This window comes from Pyrus communis, chromosome 12 (assembly GCF_963583255.1).
Source record: "Pyrus communis chromosome 12, drPyrComm1.1, whole genome shotgun sequence".
In the NCBI taxonomy this organism is placed as follows: domain Eukaryota; kingdom Viridiplantae; phylum Streptophyta; class Magnoliopsida; order Rosales; family Rosaceae; genus Pyrus; species Pyrus communis.
The window spans coordinates 141,535-159,315 of record NC_084814.1 but is presented as its reverse complement, the minus strand read 5'-3'; the positions used below and the strand labels follow the sequence as shown (position 1 = coordinate 159,315).

Here is a 17,781-nt window from a genome sequence, read left to right as displayed (position 1 = left end):
CTCTTTATTGAATTGATGCCAAATGGCCTTCATTACATAGGATGCCGAATGGCCGTAGCTCAACACGTGTATAGTGTGAGTCTACTTGTAATAATACTTCAAGTAATCAGCGTTCCATATATGGCTAAGGGTCTTGCCATCGGCGCTCCTAAGCTTGTAGGAACCAGGGCGACTGATGCCAATAACTTCAAACAGTCCATCCCAATTTGGGCTGAGCGTGCCTTCACTCGGGACTCTGTCGCAGAGTAGTCTTTTCTTCAATACCCAGTCCCCCACTTTGAAAGAGCAAGGTTTGACTCTTGAGTCATAGTAGTTGGAGATGCACTGCTTGTAGGCGACATTCCTCAAGTGAGCCTGGTTTCTGTGTTCCTCGACTAGATCCAAGTTGAGGGTGAGTTGTTTGTCATTTTCACTTTGCAAGTAGTTCTGGACTCGGAACGTTGCTTACTCAAGCTCAACTGGGACAACAGCCTCTGTACTGATAAGTCATATTTTGCATGCATGTATAGCTTTCTTATTTGGCGTTTTTGTATTGTTTTTGGATTAAACTAGTTGCATTTTACATTATTTGGTGTTAGTGTGCAGCCAAGTGTGAATTTGGATCAAAGGGAAAGCAAATGAAGTAAAAACATTCCAGAAATGATGTGAAGTGTTAAGAGATGTAATTCAGCCATTTTGGGTGATTCTAAACAAAGCAAAAACATGGATGTCACCTATGTGGTTCCAACATCAAAACATGCATTCACATGCATGTCACAACCTTAGCCGTGTGTTCCCATATCATCCCATCAGATTATACACTTCTAAACACCAAACATGCAATCACATGCATGATAACATCCATTCCGTGCAGATTCCATGTTTTAACACCCAAAACATCCCTCACATGCATGTCCACAACCTGACCCGTGCATTCCATTTCCCTTCTTCACTTCTCTTTGCAGAAATTCACATGCATGGTGATTAAACAAGTAACTCCTTGCAGCCACCATTTCAGAAATCAAACCCATCCCTTTGCCCATGCCGTGTGTTCTTCTCATTTTCAGATTTGTATAAACATTTTCTGGTGCTCCAATTGACCTTTGCAGGTTCCACTCACTTGTGGCAGCAAAGGCACATGCATTTTAATTAAAGAAACCACATCTGTGCAGACCTTGTCCATGCAGTGAGAACAACACTCAGAAACCCATCATTCCATCTGATTTATGCTCTGCCATCTGAGTTAAACAACTCCTAGATCCAATCTGAATGTTGGGGGATCACACACACTCTATTTGCTCCATTTTATGTCCATCATACACACTAATTCGCCCTCTCCATTCCATTGCATTCCACTTTCTTTTCCTTGCACAGAAACTGTCCATATTCTCTCCATTTCCCATCCGCAAGTTTGATTCATCATCCAGTCCATTACACACCCTAAAACCTCTCCCATTTCACTCCATTCTCTGTCCATTTCTGTCCTAAGGGCAGAAACCATTCAAACCAAATCAATCTACTTCATCCGCACCACATTTGGAGAAGCAACACCAAGGAACTATATATATTCTAGCATTAGGAAGGAACTATACATCAACAAAAATGGCGCCGTTGCCGGGGACTGATTTCAGTCCCTTGTAATTGCTTGTTTGCTTGTTTGCTATTTTGATTAGTGTCAAGGTTCATAACTTGTCGATTTGATAATTGGAAGTTGATTTAAGTTGCATACATTTCAGGTGTAGAAAAGAATCCCTTAGCCATTCCATTATCCATTGGTTTACATCAACTTGCTTTACAATCTGGTTTTGTTATAATCTGACCATTTAATTGCATTTCGTCCAAATACAATTTCCCCCATATTTTGTTAGGTTTTAGGCTTAGAATCTGTCTTATCTTGTGTTTTGAAGCATTTTGAGTCAAGCTCAAACCTAATTTTCGTCCAAAATTGAGTTTAGTGTCAAAACTGCCCAATTTGTGTTTTTAGGCAGTTTTGAGTGTTTTTAGCTTGTTTTGAGTCTTGTGAATCTGTTTTGAGTCCTTTGAGTCTTTGTTTTGTCCAAATTAGTTAGAAGGTGTTTTGATTTGTGTTTATAAGTGTTTTGATTCAAGTTTCCATCCAATTTCGTCCAAATTAGTGTAGGTGCTCAAAACTGCCCAGAAAGTGATTTTTAGGCAATTTTGAGTCTTCTAGTGGCTGTTTTGGGTTTTAGGATTGTTTAAGTGTCTAAGCGTTTAGTTCCACATCCCTTGAGTCTTTTCAAACGTTTTTTAAGTTCATTTTTGTTCTTTTCATTGTTGTTTGCTTCTTGATTTTCATTCACACTTGTGTTACTTTGTTTCAGGTAGTATATGTCAAATAAACTTGTTGAGTTAGGCCAAAGAATTGAAAGATTAAAGGGCCACACTTTGGACAACTTTGTGCCATTAAGTTCATCCTTTAACCGTGAGGAAGAGGAAGGGAATTCACCTAGTTCAACAAGTAATCTGAGCAATTTAATTGGGAAAGAGAAGAAGAGATGGCGGGCAACGAAGATGAACTTTGAGCTTTGGAGGACTTTGCTCAACCAATCATACCAAATTCACCTTCATGCATCTTGCTGCCCACAGAAGCTAGAAACTATGATCTCAAATCTTCACATTTCCATATGTTTCCTTCATTTTATGGCTTACCTAATGAAGACCCTTTAGCTCATATTAAAGAGTTTTACAATGTTGTGAGTGGTTTACCTTTGCAGGGAGTGAGTGAAGCAAATTTGAGGATGAGAGTGTTTCCTTACACCTTGAAAGATAGGGCCAAGAGTTGGTTGATGACTCTAACACCAGGTTCCCTCACTACATGGGATGCCGTGGCTAAGAAATTCTTGGAGAAGTTCTTTTCCACTCAAAAGACAGCCACATTAAGGGGACAAATCTTCAACTTCAAACAAGATGATGGTGAACCTTTCAATGAGTGTTGGGAGCGTTTTAAAGGCCTCTTGATACAATGTCCACACCATGGGTTACCTTTTCACTTACAAATGCAAATTTTCTATGATGGACTAACCCAAAATTGTCAATCAACTGTTGATAATGCAGCAGGTGGAGCATTGAAGAAAAAGAATGCTCAAGAGTCATATAACATTTATGAGATGTTGGGGTCTAATGCTCAACACAAAGATTTAAGGGGTAAGAAAGTTGGAGTTTATGAAACAAGTTCTAACCATGAGCTTTTGTTGCAGGTAGCTAACCTAGAAAGGAAGCTTGAATCCGTGCTCAACATGGTGCCAAAAGCTAATGAAGTGTGTGCCATTTGCAACATACCAAGCCATCCTACTCACCAATGTCCATCTAGGGAAGCTTACCCCGAGTATGTTCAAGAACAAGTGAACCTCATGAATTCTTACAACCAAAGGCCAAGGAATGATATGTATTCCAATACATATAACCCGAGTTGGAGAGATCATCCCAACTTTTCATGGAAGAACAACAATCCAATCCAAAATTTCCAACCAAAACCTGCCACTACCCTTGAGGACACAGTTAAATTGTTAGCCCAAAACACCTTGCAATTCCAACATTCCACCAATAGCGCACTCCAACAACATTCAGCCGCCCTAACCAAAATGGAGACACAATTGGGGCAGATTGCAGATGCCTTGAACCAAAGAGAGGTTGGGAAGTTTCCAAGCCAACCCGTGATACTCCAAAGGAACCAAGAGCAAGCCAAAGCAATCACTACACTTAGAAGTGGTAAGTTTATTGATAATAGAGTTGGCAATGAAGTTACTAATGAATATGATCATGTGAATGCAGGTGTCACTCAAGGAGACAATGAGAAGTCAATTGAGGAACCAAGCCATGCCACTTCCTCCCTGGAAGCACCAAATCTTCACAAGGCCGAGAAACCATACACTCCACCAATACCATTCCCTGGAAGACTTGCCAAGAGCAAGCAGGATAAGTCATTTAAGGAAATTTTTGATATACTAAGCAAAGTGAATGTTAACTTACCTTTGCTTGATGTCATTAGGAACATGCCGGCATATGGGAAGTTCTTCAAGGAGTTAAACAGCTACAAAAGGAAGTATGGACCACATGAGAAGGTAGTAGTGTCTGAGAATGTGAGTGCAGTTTTGCAAAGAAAACTTCCACCAAAGCTCAAGGATCCAGGAAGTTTCTCTATCAACATCACCATAGGGGACAAGAAAGTAGAGAAAGCGATGCTTGATTTGGGTGCTAGCATCAACTTAATGCCTTATTCAGTGTACCTTCAACTAGGTTTGGGAGATTTGAAAGCCACCACCATTTCATTACAACTTGCAGACAGATCTGTGAAATATCCAAGAGGTATCGTAGAAGATATTCTAGTTCAAGTTGATAAACTAATCTTGCCTGCAGATTTTGTAGTGTTGGACATGGAAGAAGCTCCTATACATGATCGTGAGTTGCCAATATTGCTTGGAAGGCCCTTCATGGCCACAGCCAAGACCATCATTGATGTGCAAAATGGACTCCTCACTATGACAGTGTTAGGAGAGACAGTTCAATTCAAAGTGTTTGAATCTCTTGCTCATCCTTCTTCATCTCTTGATTGTTATGCCATTGATGTGCTTGATTCACTTGTATTCTCTAAGTTCTTGCAGGCACAATCGAATGAACCCTTACAAACTGTTTTGAGTCAATCTCAAGATGAGTTTGATGAAGAAGATGCACTCATGGAAGAAGTAGCTGCCTTGGAAGCATTGGCATTGTATCCTTTGAATGTTTCACCTCGTTTTGAGCCTTTAGAATCATCAATATCACATCTAACTCCTTCCACTGTTAAGGCACCAAAACTTGAACTTAAGCCACTTCCACCACATCTAAAATATGCATATCTAGCTGAATTTGAAACTCTTCCAGTTATCATAGCTTCTGATCTCACCCCAATTGAAGAAGATAAACTAATTAGGGTGTTAAAAGAGTTTAAATCAGCTTTTGGTTGGTCTATTGCAGATATCAAGGGAATAAGCCCTACCATGTGCATGCATAGGATCCTTTTGGAGGAAGGAGCAAAAACAAGCCGTGAGCCACAAAGAAGGCTCAATCCACACATGAAGGAAGTTGTTAGGAATGAGGTGTTGAAATTGTTAGATGTGGGGATCATATATCCCATTTCTGATAGCAAATGGGTGAGTGCTATTCAGGTGGTGCCTAAGAAGGTGGGAATCACTGTGATGAGGAATGAAAACAATGAGCTTGTGCCCACAAAGCCCACGACCAGTTGGCGTGTTTGCACCGATTACAGGAAGTTGAATTCTAGCACTAGAAAAGATTACTTTCCTATGCCTTTCATAGATCAAATGCTTGAAAGATTGGCAGGTTACTCACATTATTGTTTTCTTGATGGTTACTCAGGTTACAATCAACTTGCAATCGCTCCGGAGGATCAAGAGAAAACAACCTTTACTTGCCCCTTTGGCACATTTGCATACCGTAGAATGCCTTTTGGACTCTGCAATGCTCCAGCAACATTCCAAAGATGTATGTTGGCCATCTTCTCTGACATGGTAGAAAGGTTCATTGAGGTATTTATGGATGACTTCTCGGTGTTTGGTTCCTCTTTTGATGAATGTCTTAACCATCTATCGTTAGTACTTCAAAGATGTCAGGAAACAAATTTGGTTCTCAATTGGGAAAAGTGCCAATTTATGGTGAAACAAGGAATTGTGTTGGGGCATGTAATCTCTAGCAAAGGAATGGAGGTAGACAAAGCCAAAATTGACGTCATCACCAATATGGTAGCCCCCACCACTGTGAAGGGAGTAAGAAGTTTTTTGGGCCATGCGGGTTTTTATCGTCGTTTCATTAAGAACTTTTCAATGATCACTCGTCCATTATGCAATCTGTTAGCTAAAGATGTTGCATTTCATTTTGATAAGGCTTGTATGGATGCATTCAATACTTTGAAAAATGAACTAACCTCGGCTCCTATTATTATGGCACCAGATTGGTCGTTACCTTTTGAATTAATGTGTGATGCCTCTGACTATGCTGTTGGTGCAGTTTTAGGGCAAAGGGTGAACAAGCTTCCACATGTGATCTACTATGCAAGCCGGACTCTGCATGATGCTCAACTTAACTATTCCACAATTGAAAAGGAGTTGCTTGCTGTTGTTTTTGCCTTAGAAAAGTTTAGGTCATATCTTGTGGGATCTAAAGTTATTGTGTTTTCTGATCATGCAGCCATTAGGTATTTGATGACAAAGAAAGATGCTAAACCACGCTTGATTAGATGGATACTCTTACTACAAGAGTTTGACTTGGAAATTCGAGATAAGAAGGGCAGTGATAATGTTGTGGCTGACCATTTGTCCAGGCTTAATGAAAACCATGGAGTTGGACAACCTTTGCCCCTAAATGAATCATTTCCAGATGAACAACTCTTTGTTGTTCAAGAAAAAGAACCATGGTATGCAGATTTTGTTAATTATCTTGCTTGTGGTATAATGAGAAATGACCTTTCCTTTCAGGAAAGAAAGAAGTTCCTTGCCATGGTAAAGCACTACGTTTGGGACGAACCATATTTGTTTAAATATTGCCCTGATCAAATCATTAGGAGATGTGTCCCAGAGAGTGAGCAACAAAGCATTCTAACGTTTAGCCACACATTGGCATGTGGAGGCCATTTTGGTGCCAAAAAGACATCGCTAAAGGTTTTACAATCTGGTTTCTTTTGGCCTACTTTATTCAAAGATGCTTTTGATTTTTGCTCTAAATGTGATAGGTGCCAGAAAATGGGGAACATTAGCCGAAGAAATGAGATGCCATTGAACAACATTTTGGTGGTGGAACTCTTTGATGTTTGGGGAATCGATTTCATGGGACCATTTCCATCCTCTTTTGGCTACTTATACATATTAGTGGCAGTGGATTACGTATCCAAATGGGTTGAAGCCGTTGCTACAAGAACTAATGATCATAAGGTTGTGTTGAATTTTCTTAAAGATGTGATTTTTTGTAGGTTTGGAACCCCAAGAGCTATTATTAGTGATGGTGGCAGTCATTTCTGCAACAAACCTTTTGAATCCTTGATGAAGAAGTACAACATCAACCACAAAGTGGCAACCCCGTACCATCCTCAAACCTCAGGACAAGTGGAGATTAGCAATAGGGAGATCAAGAACATTTTGATGAAGACTGTGAGCCCTACAAGGAAGGATTGGTCATTGAGGTTAAATGATGCACTATGGGCATATAGAACAGCATACAAGACCCCCATTGGCATGAGTCCTTATCGCCTTGTGTTTGGGAAAGCTTGTCATTTGCCAATGGAGCTTGAACACCGTGCATATTGGGCCATCAAGAAGTTCAACTTTGATTACAAGGATGCTGGAGTAGCAAGGAAGCTCCAACTTAATGAGTTGGAAGAGCTTAGAAATGAGGCATATGAGAATGCCAAAATCTACAAGGAACGGACTAAGCTCTATCATGACAAGGCCATCCTAAGGAAGGAGTTTCACCAAGGTATGAAAGTACTTTTGTTTGACTCACGTTTGAGACTTTTTCCAGGAAAATTGAAGTCTAGGTGGGTGGGACCATTCAAAGTCTTGCAAACATTTCCCCACGGAGCTGTGGAGATAGAGAACATGAAGAATGACACCTCTTTTAAAGTCAACGGGCAGCGATTGAAACCATATTTGGATAAAGTGGATGAAGTGCAAGTGTATCAAGTCGTGGATGTTCTTGAATTTTCAACACCATGAACAAGCTACCATGTCTTGCCTAGACATTAAATACAGCGCTTACTAGGAGGCAACCTAGTGTGGTTTGTGTTCTTTCTTTATGTTGTGTTTATTTTGTTACCATTCCATATTCTTTGCCTACTTACATTGCATACAATTTTAAACATCGAGGACAATGTTTCGGTTAGGTTTGGGGGTGTGGGATGGAAAGTTTGTGTTTATATTTGTTTTATGTGTTAGTTTGGTTAAGAGTGTTTTGCTTTCATTTTGTTCAATTTGTGTGGGTTTGTTTTAGTTAAGTGTGTTTTGCTTACTAATACGAATGTATATGAGGACTATGTTTGAAAACAAACGATTAGGTTGCTATGGAAAAGAGTTGCATCTTGTTGTCATGTATAAAGCTATAACTCTTGAAATCATGATGATAGAGGTACCATACTCAAATTCTGGAAGAAGAATAGTGGAGACTACCCTAGTGAGTTATTTTGAGCCTAATTGCTTCTTTGAGAGGGTTTAAAGTGTTTCTACTCCTATCTTTTTCTTTCATTTTCACTTTAAATGATCTCATTACTTCTATTTCGTTTGGATGCTAAGAATCATTCTCCTTTGCAGATACCATGTGTTTAGTATCATTCATGAATGAACTCAATAAGATGATGTTAGGCTATGCATGTTTAACTACTAAAAGGCTTAAATCCTACCCATTTGTGAGCTCCATTCACCCTCGTTGCAGCCAAACACTTTAGCCCAATTCTTTCATCACCAACACCATACTCTACCCATTCTAGCCCATTACAAGCCATACCTTATAGTTTGGGGAATACCAAGGTGATGAAGACTAAAGGTAAATTGAGCTTAGAACAAGATTGTGGCATGTACCGAGGACACCTATGTTGAAGATGCTTCTAAAAAAAAAAAAAAGGGAGTTATAAAAAAAAAAAGAGAATTAAAATGGATACAAGTTCCAAATCTCCTCATTATAAGACATAGGGCCTGGATGCCAAAAACAAAGAAGAAAGAAAACAAATGCAAGTGAAGAGCATGATCCTCAAGAACACTTTGGTATGCCCCAAGCTCTAGTACTTCATATCACTTCTTTCGTAACCTATAACCTAAGCCTTACATTACAATCTTGAAAAAAGACCTAGCTGATCATTGAGGATGTATTCATGGGTGATAGTAAGTGTGTGTGTTATCGATATTCTTAGCATTTGATTCATTTCATGAGATCTACTCAGAAATTGTGCTTTCATTTCAGATTTCATATGTGAGAATTTTGATTCCCTTTTGCATATTTTCACTCATATATGATTGTGGAGAGATTAAACCTTAAGATCTGAGTGAAAATTTGAGTGAAATCTGTAAGGAGTAGAGTTGAGGCGAATTCTACCTTAAGCATTTGGGTATGGTGACTTTGAAGTCGTAAGACATGGAGAAATATCTTTATACGTTACAATTGATACGATTCTTTGAAGTGGCAATCTTTTGAGTTGAATGAATGACAAAATCTTCATTGGTTCTTATTAGTTTGTTTAAAGCATGTTTTAACCAAGTTGTTTGCAGATTTTGTAAATGTTTGTGGGTGTCATCACTGTAAACCCTCAGGAGACACAACTCCTCCAACTAGGGACACCTAGGGGTTCAAAGGCTTGTTGCACATGCTCAGTGCAATCGTTTGGCCAGCGAAAGTGGTTTAGTTAGATGTTTGTATTTTGTGTGTTTTAGTTCTAAGTTTGCTCGAGGACTAGCAAAAACCAGGTTTGGGGGTATTTGATAAGTCATATTTTGCATGCATGTATAGCTTTCTTATTTGGCGTTTTTGTATTGTTTTTGGATTAAACTAGTTGCATTTTACATTATTTGGTGTTAGTGTGCAGCCAAGTGTGAATTTGGATCAAAGGGAAAGCAAATGAAGTAAAAACATTCTAGAAATGATGTGAAGTGTTAAGAGATGTAATTCAGCCATTTTGGGTGATTCTAAACAAAGCAAAAACATGGATGTCACCTATGTGGTTCCAACATCAAAACATGCATTCACATGCATGTCACAACCTTAGCCGTGTGTTCCCATATCATCCCATCAGATTATACACTTCTAAACACCAAACATGCAATCACATGCATGATAACATCCATTCCGTGCAGATTCCATGTTTTAACACCCAAAACATCCCTCACATGCATGTCCACAACCTGACCCGTGCATTCCATTTCCCTTCTTCACTTCTCTTTGCAGAAATTCACATGCATGGTGATTAAACAAGTAACTCCTTGCAGCCACCATTTCAGAAATCAAACCCATCCCTTTGCCCATGCCGTGTGTTCTTCTCATTTTCAGATTTGTATAAACATTTTCTGGTGCTCCAATTGACCTTTGCAGGTTCCACTCACTTGTGGCAGCAAAGGCACATGCATTTTAATTAAAGAAACCACATCTGTGCAGACCTTGTCCATGCAGTGAGAACAACACTCAGAAACCCATCATTCCATTTGATTTATGCTCTGCCATCTGAGTTAAACAACTCCTAGATCCAATCTGAATGTTGGGGGATCACACACACTCTATTTGCTCCATTTTCTGTCCATCATACACACTAATTCGCCCTCTCCATTCCATTGCATTCCACTTTCTTTTCCTTGCACAGAAACTGTCCATATTCTCTCCATTTCCCATCCGCAAGTTTGATTCATCATCCAGTCCATTACACACCCTAAAACCTCTCCCATTTCACTCCATTCTCTGTCCATTTCTGTCCTAAGGGCAGAAACCATTCAAACCAAACCAATCTACTTCATCCGCACCACATTTGGAGAAGCAACACCAAGGAACTCTTCAAGGACTTCAACATCAGTTTTGCTTCAAGGGTTCATTCTTATCAATTCTATGTTCATTCATGTTTTATACTTTTATGTCAAATCTTTTGTAGACATGAATTGTAACTAAGCTTCCTCTAGGGATTCGATGTAACCTTGCAAAGTTTGCTATGTAATTAAGTTAGAATGCTCAGTTTGTCTACCTAGTTCTTGATTCATTCTCTGTTATAATTGTGAATTTGTGGGTTGATTTGTATGCTTGATCGCCATTTGAGTTAACCACAAGTTATTTAGCCAAGATTAAAACATACATCATGTCTAATATTGGTGGATTTGTGAATGAATGAAGGGAAAGATTGGCAAACATCCTGCCAAGTGTTCCCTTTGGTTTAGTGAACGTTTATTGTGCATTACATACTCTAGATTATGAACCAAAGTTGCACATCACAATTAGGTTCAAGATTATAGACATTTGATCAAATCCACACATCATATGGTTGATCATATCCAAGTGAAACAAACTCAAGAAATTTGTAGATGAATGAGTATAAACCAACTTAACAAACATGGATTTAATTGAGCAATGGTGAAATCGAATCCCTAGTTTCATTTCCATTGATACTATCTCATTATATTGGTTGTTGATTCATTGATTTGTGTTTACTTCATTCTCTTATGCTTTCAAGTTAAAACAACAAATCTGCATAGTTTGATTAGTTTGATTCAAATCTGCCTATTTAGACTAGTTTGATTCATTTCTTAGATTTCTTGCAAACAAGTAGTTACATAGGTCCAATTAGTCCCTGTGGATTCGACACCCTTGCTTGTGCCATTATACTAAATATATTCTAGCATTAGGAAGGAACTATACATCAACATGTACCAAAGGCAAGTGAGAATAGAGTTTCTCTTGTTGAAATCCGATATGAAGTGCAGTATGACCAAAGAACTTGGGGTACAAATTCTGGCCAACAGCCTTTAGCCTTGTCCAAGCTGGTTTTCAAAGTGCGCTTGATTATTTTATTGATGGCCTCAACTTGTCTGTTAGACTGGGGATGAGCTGGGGAGGCAAAACATAAGTTGATGTTGAACTTAAAACAGAACATCCTGAACTTCTTGTTGTCGAACTGTTGCCCATTGTCCGTGAGTATCGCATTAGGAATGCCAAATCTGCAAAGGATGTTCTTCCATACGAAGTCTTCTATTTTTGCCTTAGTAATGGTTGCCAAGGGTTCTACTTCGGCCCACTTTGTGAAGTAGTCAACTACAACGATTGCACAGCGGACCTTGCCCTTTCCTGCAGGCATTGGGCCGATCAAATAAGTGATAGGTTTACTAAAAACCCTTGCATGCCAAAAACATCTCAAAAGACATATCGCGGAAAAACATCACGGAAATCAAAACATCAATCGTCTCATAGATTGCCTCGTAAGCACGGTGCGCCGCTAGTAAGATCATTGAATAAGTATAACTCCCGGCCCTATGCCAGCACCATGGTCTCTGCGAATGTAGCCAGAGATTACCTACTCCCGGCCTAATGCTTGCTCCATGTCCCTCAGCCCGTAGCTAGGGATTATTTCTCTCGGCCTAACTGCCAACACCAGATCCTCGCCCTAGGAGGCCTAGTGTCCACTAGTTACGCACAAATAGTTACGCCTCTCATAAATAACCACTTCATAGTATAAAGTCATCCATCATCTATACTATAAAAAGGGGTTTCTAAACATGTTCTAGCATCCTATCGTCATCCATCAGATAGTCTACCAATTCATGATTTTTATAGAAAATACGATATATTAAAATATAGCTCAATATAGGCCAACAATTAATTCCTTACAAAATAACGAGACGATAATCAACATTTCAATAAACATGCTTAACATAAAATCAATCCATAAACTCGTAAGGCATGCTTTTCATTTATGCAATTAAACTATGAAATCATGTAATTTTAGAAGGGGTCCACTCACAGATACTCTGTAGCAGTAGAGTTGTGCGGAAAAGGATGAAGGAAATCCCCACTAGCAAGTTCACCTAAGCACAAAAATGTATAATTTATCAAACTATGCCCAAACGGTAGAATTCCAGGAAATGGACGCCAAAATCGGATTTGGAACATCGAAATTGGCCTAGGGTTTTTGGTTAAAAAGGGTTAAGGTGAAAAGGGGTGGTTTGAGCTTAAGCCCAAACCAACACACACGCACGCACGGCACAACACACACACACACGTAAGTGCACCACACACATTCACACATGCTTACACACACACACATGTACACACACTCACACGGACGCACATACACACACACACACACACACACACACACTTCACAAACACACACATATGCACAACATGCATACACATTCACAGCATGCACGCACACGCACACAAACACACGCACACACACTCGGCGCGCAGGCCTAACTAAAAATAAAAGGGCTGGGGCCCAAGTTTAATAAGACGCAGAGTATGGGCTAGGTCTCCAAAAGGTTATTGGGCTTAACTCAAATAAATGGATTAGACAAATTTGAATAGGGTTATGAGACTTGGACTGGAAAGGCCCAAAGGCCTTGCATTTGGTGGGTCGCCAAATTCTAAGGAAGGAGAAGGCCGGATTTCGGCCGGAGAATTCCCAAGCTCCGATGGAGCTCAAAACTCAACCAAAACATGTCATTCAATATACCAAATTGAAGCCCCGAAGGTAAAGAATTGAAATATACCCTTGGTTCCCATCATCATGGTCAGAGTTGGCCGGAAAATGGCCTGGAAGCCACAGGTACCTGCCGGAATCTTGGTTTAACACACCCGAACTGATTTCAAGTCTAACCTTCACCAAAACAGGTATACATACTCAGAAATTCATACCAACACCCAAATTAAGATAGGGTAAAACGATTATGAGCCTCACTTACTTGCAAATGGTGGAGTTCGACGAAGTTCACCATTGCACCTTCGGTGCTTCCTGTGGGAGAAGGAAGAAAGAAAAAGATATAGAGCGAGGGAGGGGAGATCCTCGTGGGTCACGGTGGTGCAGCGTCGACATCAGGGTGGTTTGGGTGTGCGTGGGTCGACAAGAAGAGGAGAGTCCGAGGGAGAGAGTTAAGGGAGGGTGAGACAGAGAGTGACAAAGAGACGGTGAGAGTGAGAGAGACATGAAGATTAGGAAAAGAGAAAGAGAAAGGGAGTTAGGTGTTTGCCACGTGGTAGCGTAGGGGAGAAGAGAAATCGAGATAAAGGGTCCGGATTAGATTAGGATAAGGGACCAAAAAGTAACTTTCAAAAACCTTTTGGGGAAAATATGAAATTTGCAAAATAATTGGGGGTGGGGTGTAACAGTAAAGCCTCAAGGTATTGCAACTGGTTTTTCTGAATGTAAGAAGTCATCTCTGGAGGATAGTATAGCTGCCCTTGCACAAAATCAACTTGCATTTCAACAAAGTGCCCAGACTTTCCAACAATAGACTTAAGCTTCACTTAAGAAGCTAGAAACTCAAGTAGGACAGCTCGCTTATGCAATAAGTGAGAGGCAAAATGGTAAGTTTCCAAGCCAGCCAGTGACCAATCCAAAGGGCCATGAACAAGTTAATTTAATTATATCTCTTAGAAGTGGTAAACAAGTAGATAATGAGGTGGTCGTGCCTAAGAGTGATGCAAATTTTGATTCTCAAGACAACGATGATGAGAGGGGTGAAAAGCATCAATCCTGCAGTCAAATGACTTCTAAAAAGTACACAATCCTTTCTTCAAACAAATCTGATCTATCCATATCTCATGTGCCTAGAGTTCCGTCTCCTCAAAGATTGACATCATCCGGGAAGAATTCAAATTACAAAGAGATTTTGGAGTTATTCAAACAAGTGTAAATTTCTATTCCTTTGTTAGATGCAATTGATCAAGTCCCTACATATGCTAAATTTCTCAAGGAGCTTTGTATGCCGAAACTTAAGTCAAATGTCCATAAGAAAGATCAGTAATCACTCGAAAATTCTCTCAGAAATATAAATAACCTAGTTGCCCCACCATCACATGTACTATTGGTGATCATACTTTCAAAAAGGCGTTGCTTGATCTAGGAGCAAGTGTTAACCTATTGCCTTATATGTTTTTCTGCAATTTGGGCTTGGTGATCTGAAACCAACCTTCATTACATTGCAACTTGCAAATAAATCGATCAAAACGCCTTGTGGAGTTGTCAAGGATGTGTTGGTACAGGTTGGAAAGTTCACTTTTGATGCTGATTTTGTTATTTTAGACATAGAACCTGTCCAAAATCCTAACAACGAAATTCCTATTATTCTTGGGCGGCCGTTCTTGGCTGCTGCAGATGTTGTTATTCATTGTAGAAGTGGGCTTTTGACACTGGGAGTTAGTGATATCAAAGTTGAATTCAACATATTTAAATCAAGTCGACAAGGTCTTGATGCTCTTGATTCCTTGGCTATTTGTATGATTGAAAGATTCACTCATGATTCATGTTGATGCACAAAATCGGCGAGGACTTTGGTACAACAGAAAGTGTCAAGTTTGTGACCTTTGCTAGGTTGCTCTGGTCATTAGTTTAAATAAGTATGTAAATGAATAGAGATAGGGAAGCAAACAACACAAGATCTACGTGGTTCACCCAGATTGGCTACGTCCATGGAGTAGAGGAGTTCTCATTAGTTGTGAAGGGTTTACACAAATACATAGGTTCAAGCTCTCTTTTAGTGAGTTCTATTGAATAGTTTAGTACAAATGACATTAGGGATTATTGTGGGAGAATGATCCACTTTTATAGAAGAGAGTTTCTAGCTTTGTTCTAACATTGACACGTGTTGTGTTGTGATTGGCCTCTGATATCGACACGTGTCGCACTGTGATTGGCTTCTGATACCGACATGTGTCGTGTTGTGATTGGCCTCCTGGTTGGAGGAAAAGTCTTGTGGGTCCTTGACGGTATGCTGTTGACCGGTGCTTAGTAGTTTCGGGATTGGTCAAGTATGGTACAAACAGTGCTCCCCTAAGTTCCCGAGTGAGGGAAGCTCCTCGGTTGGGGACTTGCAAGATCCAAGCCATTGAGTAATCATGAAACTTCCAAGTACCGAAGTGTGGTGTCACCTTCACTTGCCTTCTCTGTCCTGTAAGTAGATGTGGCATCTTCTCTTGGGAGTACTTTTCCTTCATCCAGGAGTGGTATCTTTGGTTGGCATTGACGCACAAGGTAATATATCATTTTCATTTGAAGCTTACTTGTAGTTTCGGGTTTGGTCAAGTGCGATACAAACCATATAGTAGGAGTCCCCCAAGTCTCTAGGCGAGGAGATCTGCCGAAGGAGGTGACAGACAAGGTAAGCAATCAAGGTTCCAAGCAATCAGTCTCAGATCGGTAGGTTGATCTTGGGTTCTGGTTGATTGCACTCATTCTCCATGTCTCTCATTCAGCAATAAGGATAAAGAGAAGAAACAGGGAGAAGAGATGATATAAGGTACTCTTGTTTTTGGAGAAAACAGACGAATCGGTACGTGCTTTGTTGTACTTGACTTTCCACAGGTGTATTCTTGAACTGGGCTGGAGGGTTTTCTGGTTTCCTCCAAAGGAGCGAGCCGACTCCAGAATTTGAGGGTCAAAACAAGTCCGTCAAACCTGGAGTATGTTCGATCCTGATGATATGGGATACTTTTGCTATTTGACAAAGTAGTAGATGTGGTATGGTGAAGCTTTGTTCTTCGACGATGGTGCTAGCAAAAGGATGGTGAGGCTTCTCGATCTCTTTAATTAGAGCAATGATGCCGAGCTTGGATTTGACTTAGACTCTTCCGTCTGGATTGTGCGGTTGATAGGAGCATATTTATGCGACTTAAATGGCTTGTTCTCGTACATTTACGTTATGTTTCTTTAGTTATTTTAGTTCTTTATGCTTCTTTTGTGTGTTTTCAGGTTCTAAGGGCAAAGTATGCAAAAGGATGCCTTTTGGAGCCTTTTGGAGCAAATTAGAGATTGGAATGGATATCATATGCTTGGAGCCAAAAGGATGGACGAAATTGAAGACTTGAAGTAGGAAAGTTAAATCCTAAAAATACCTCATGTTTGAGCATCATTGAAAACTCCTACGCATTTTAGAACACAAAAACAACATTCCTAGCAACCTTAGGACATTGTCGTGTGTTTCCTTGTGTCTCCCTTCCTTGCCATGCAAGGAAGGGCTTTGTTCCCTATTTTAAATACTTAAACACTACCACTTATCATTCACCACTTATCATATCATACATTCATTTATCACTTATCATAATCATTCACTTATCACTTAACATATCATACACTTATCACTTATCACTCATAATCATCTACACATTTCAACCATTTAAACACATGTACTTCACCTACAACATCCACCTACTTCACCTACAACATCCACCTACTTCACCTACAAATGACATAGCCATATGTTCCCTCCACTACTCCTATAAATACCCTTGCATTCATTCATTCACTCCCCACTCCATCTCTTCATTTCTCACACCACAACTAACACAAACACTTCCCCTTAGAATCCAAAACCGTGAGTCCCCCTTCCACCATTCCTCATCCATTTCCATAATTCCCCAAACCTCACCTTAGACCTTGTGCTACAACAACGAGGAAGATAAGAGGGCCTAAACGTTCATACAATTCAAGTTTGAGTTGTTGGAATGTTTAGGTGTTTCTTTGATTTCAAAGTTTAAATTCAATTCTCTTTGTTTTGTACGTATGAGGAATGGAAGAGAAGAATGCCTAAACGTTCATACAATTCAAGTTTGAGTTGTTGGAATGTTTAGGTGTTTCTTTGATTTCAAAGTAATGAGGAACTAATCCCCCTTTAGCTAGGGGGTGATTCGAAACTATGTTTATATTTGCAATATGAATTGATTACTTTTGGTTGGAATTTCATAAGTTGTGGATTCAATTCGTTTAACTGTTTGATTGATAACTTATTTATGTATGTTCATTGAGATTGCAAGCTTAATTTTCATGCATGAATATGACGCTAGAATATAAGTGAGTTTCACCTAATCGTTATGAACTTATATTCACAAGTAGTGGAGGTTGCTTATAAACAATCGCGTTAAACGAATTCTTGGCATAAGTTTCATGCGTATTCCATAGTAACGAATGCCTCGTCAACACTTCTAATTTTCATTGAACTTAATGATCTTTGTTGAATGTCTCTATCATGCGTATTCCATAGTTAGGGACTTTGATTAAGAATAATTTGGTTGTAATGCGTATTCCATTCAATCCAATGAATTTAGGGAAATCTGAAAGTT

The 17,781-nt window shown here is 39.6% G+C and overlaps 1 non-coding gene across 1 annotated transcript; it reads right to left on the bottom strand.

Moving 5' to 3' along the window:
• Positions 1-2,869: 2,869 nt before the first annotated feature.
• Positions 2,870-2,980, bottom strand: LOC137711764 (small nucleolar RNA R71). Its single transcript, XR_011065111.1, has one exon. It is a non-coding gene; the product is annotated as a small nucleolar RNA R71 (small nucleolar RNA).
• Between the last annotated feature and the right edge of the window lie 14,801 nt (positions 2,981-17,781).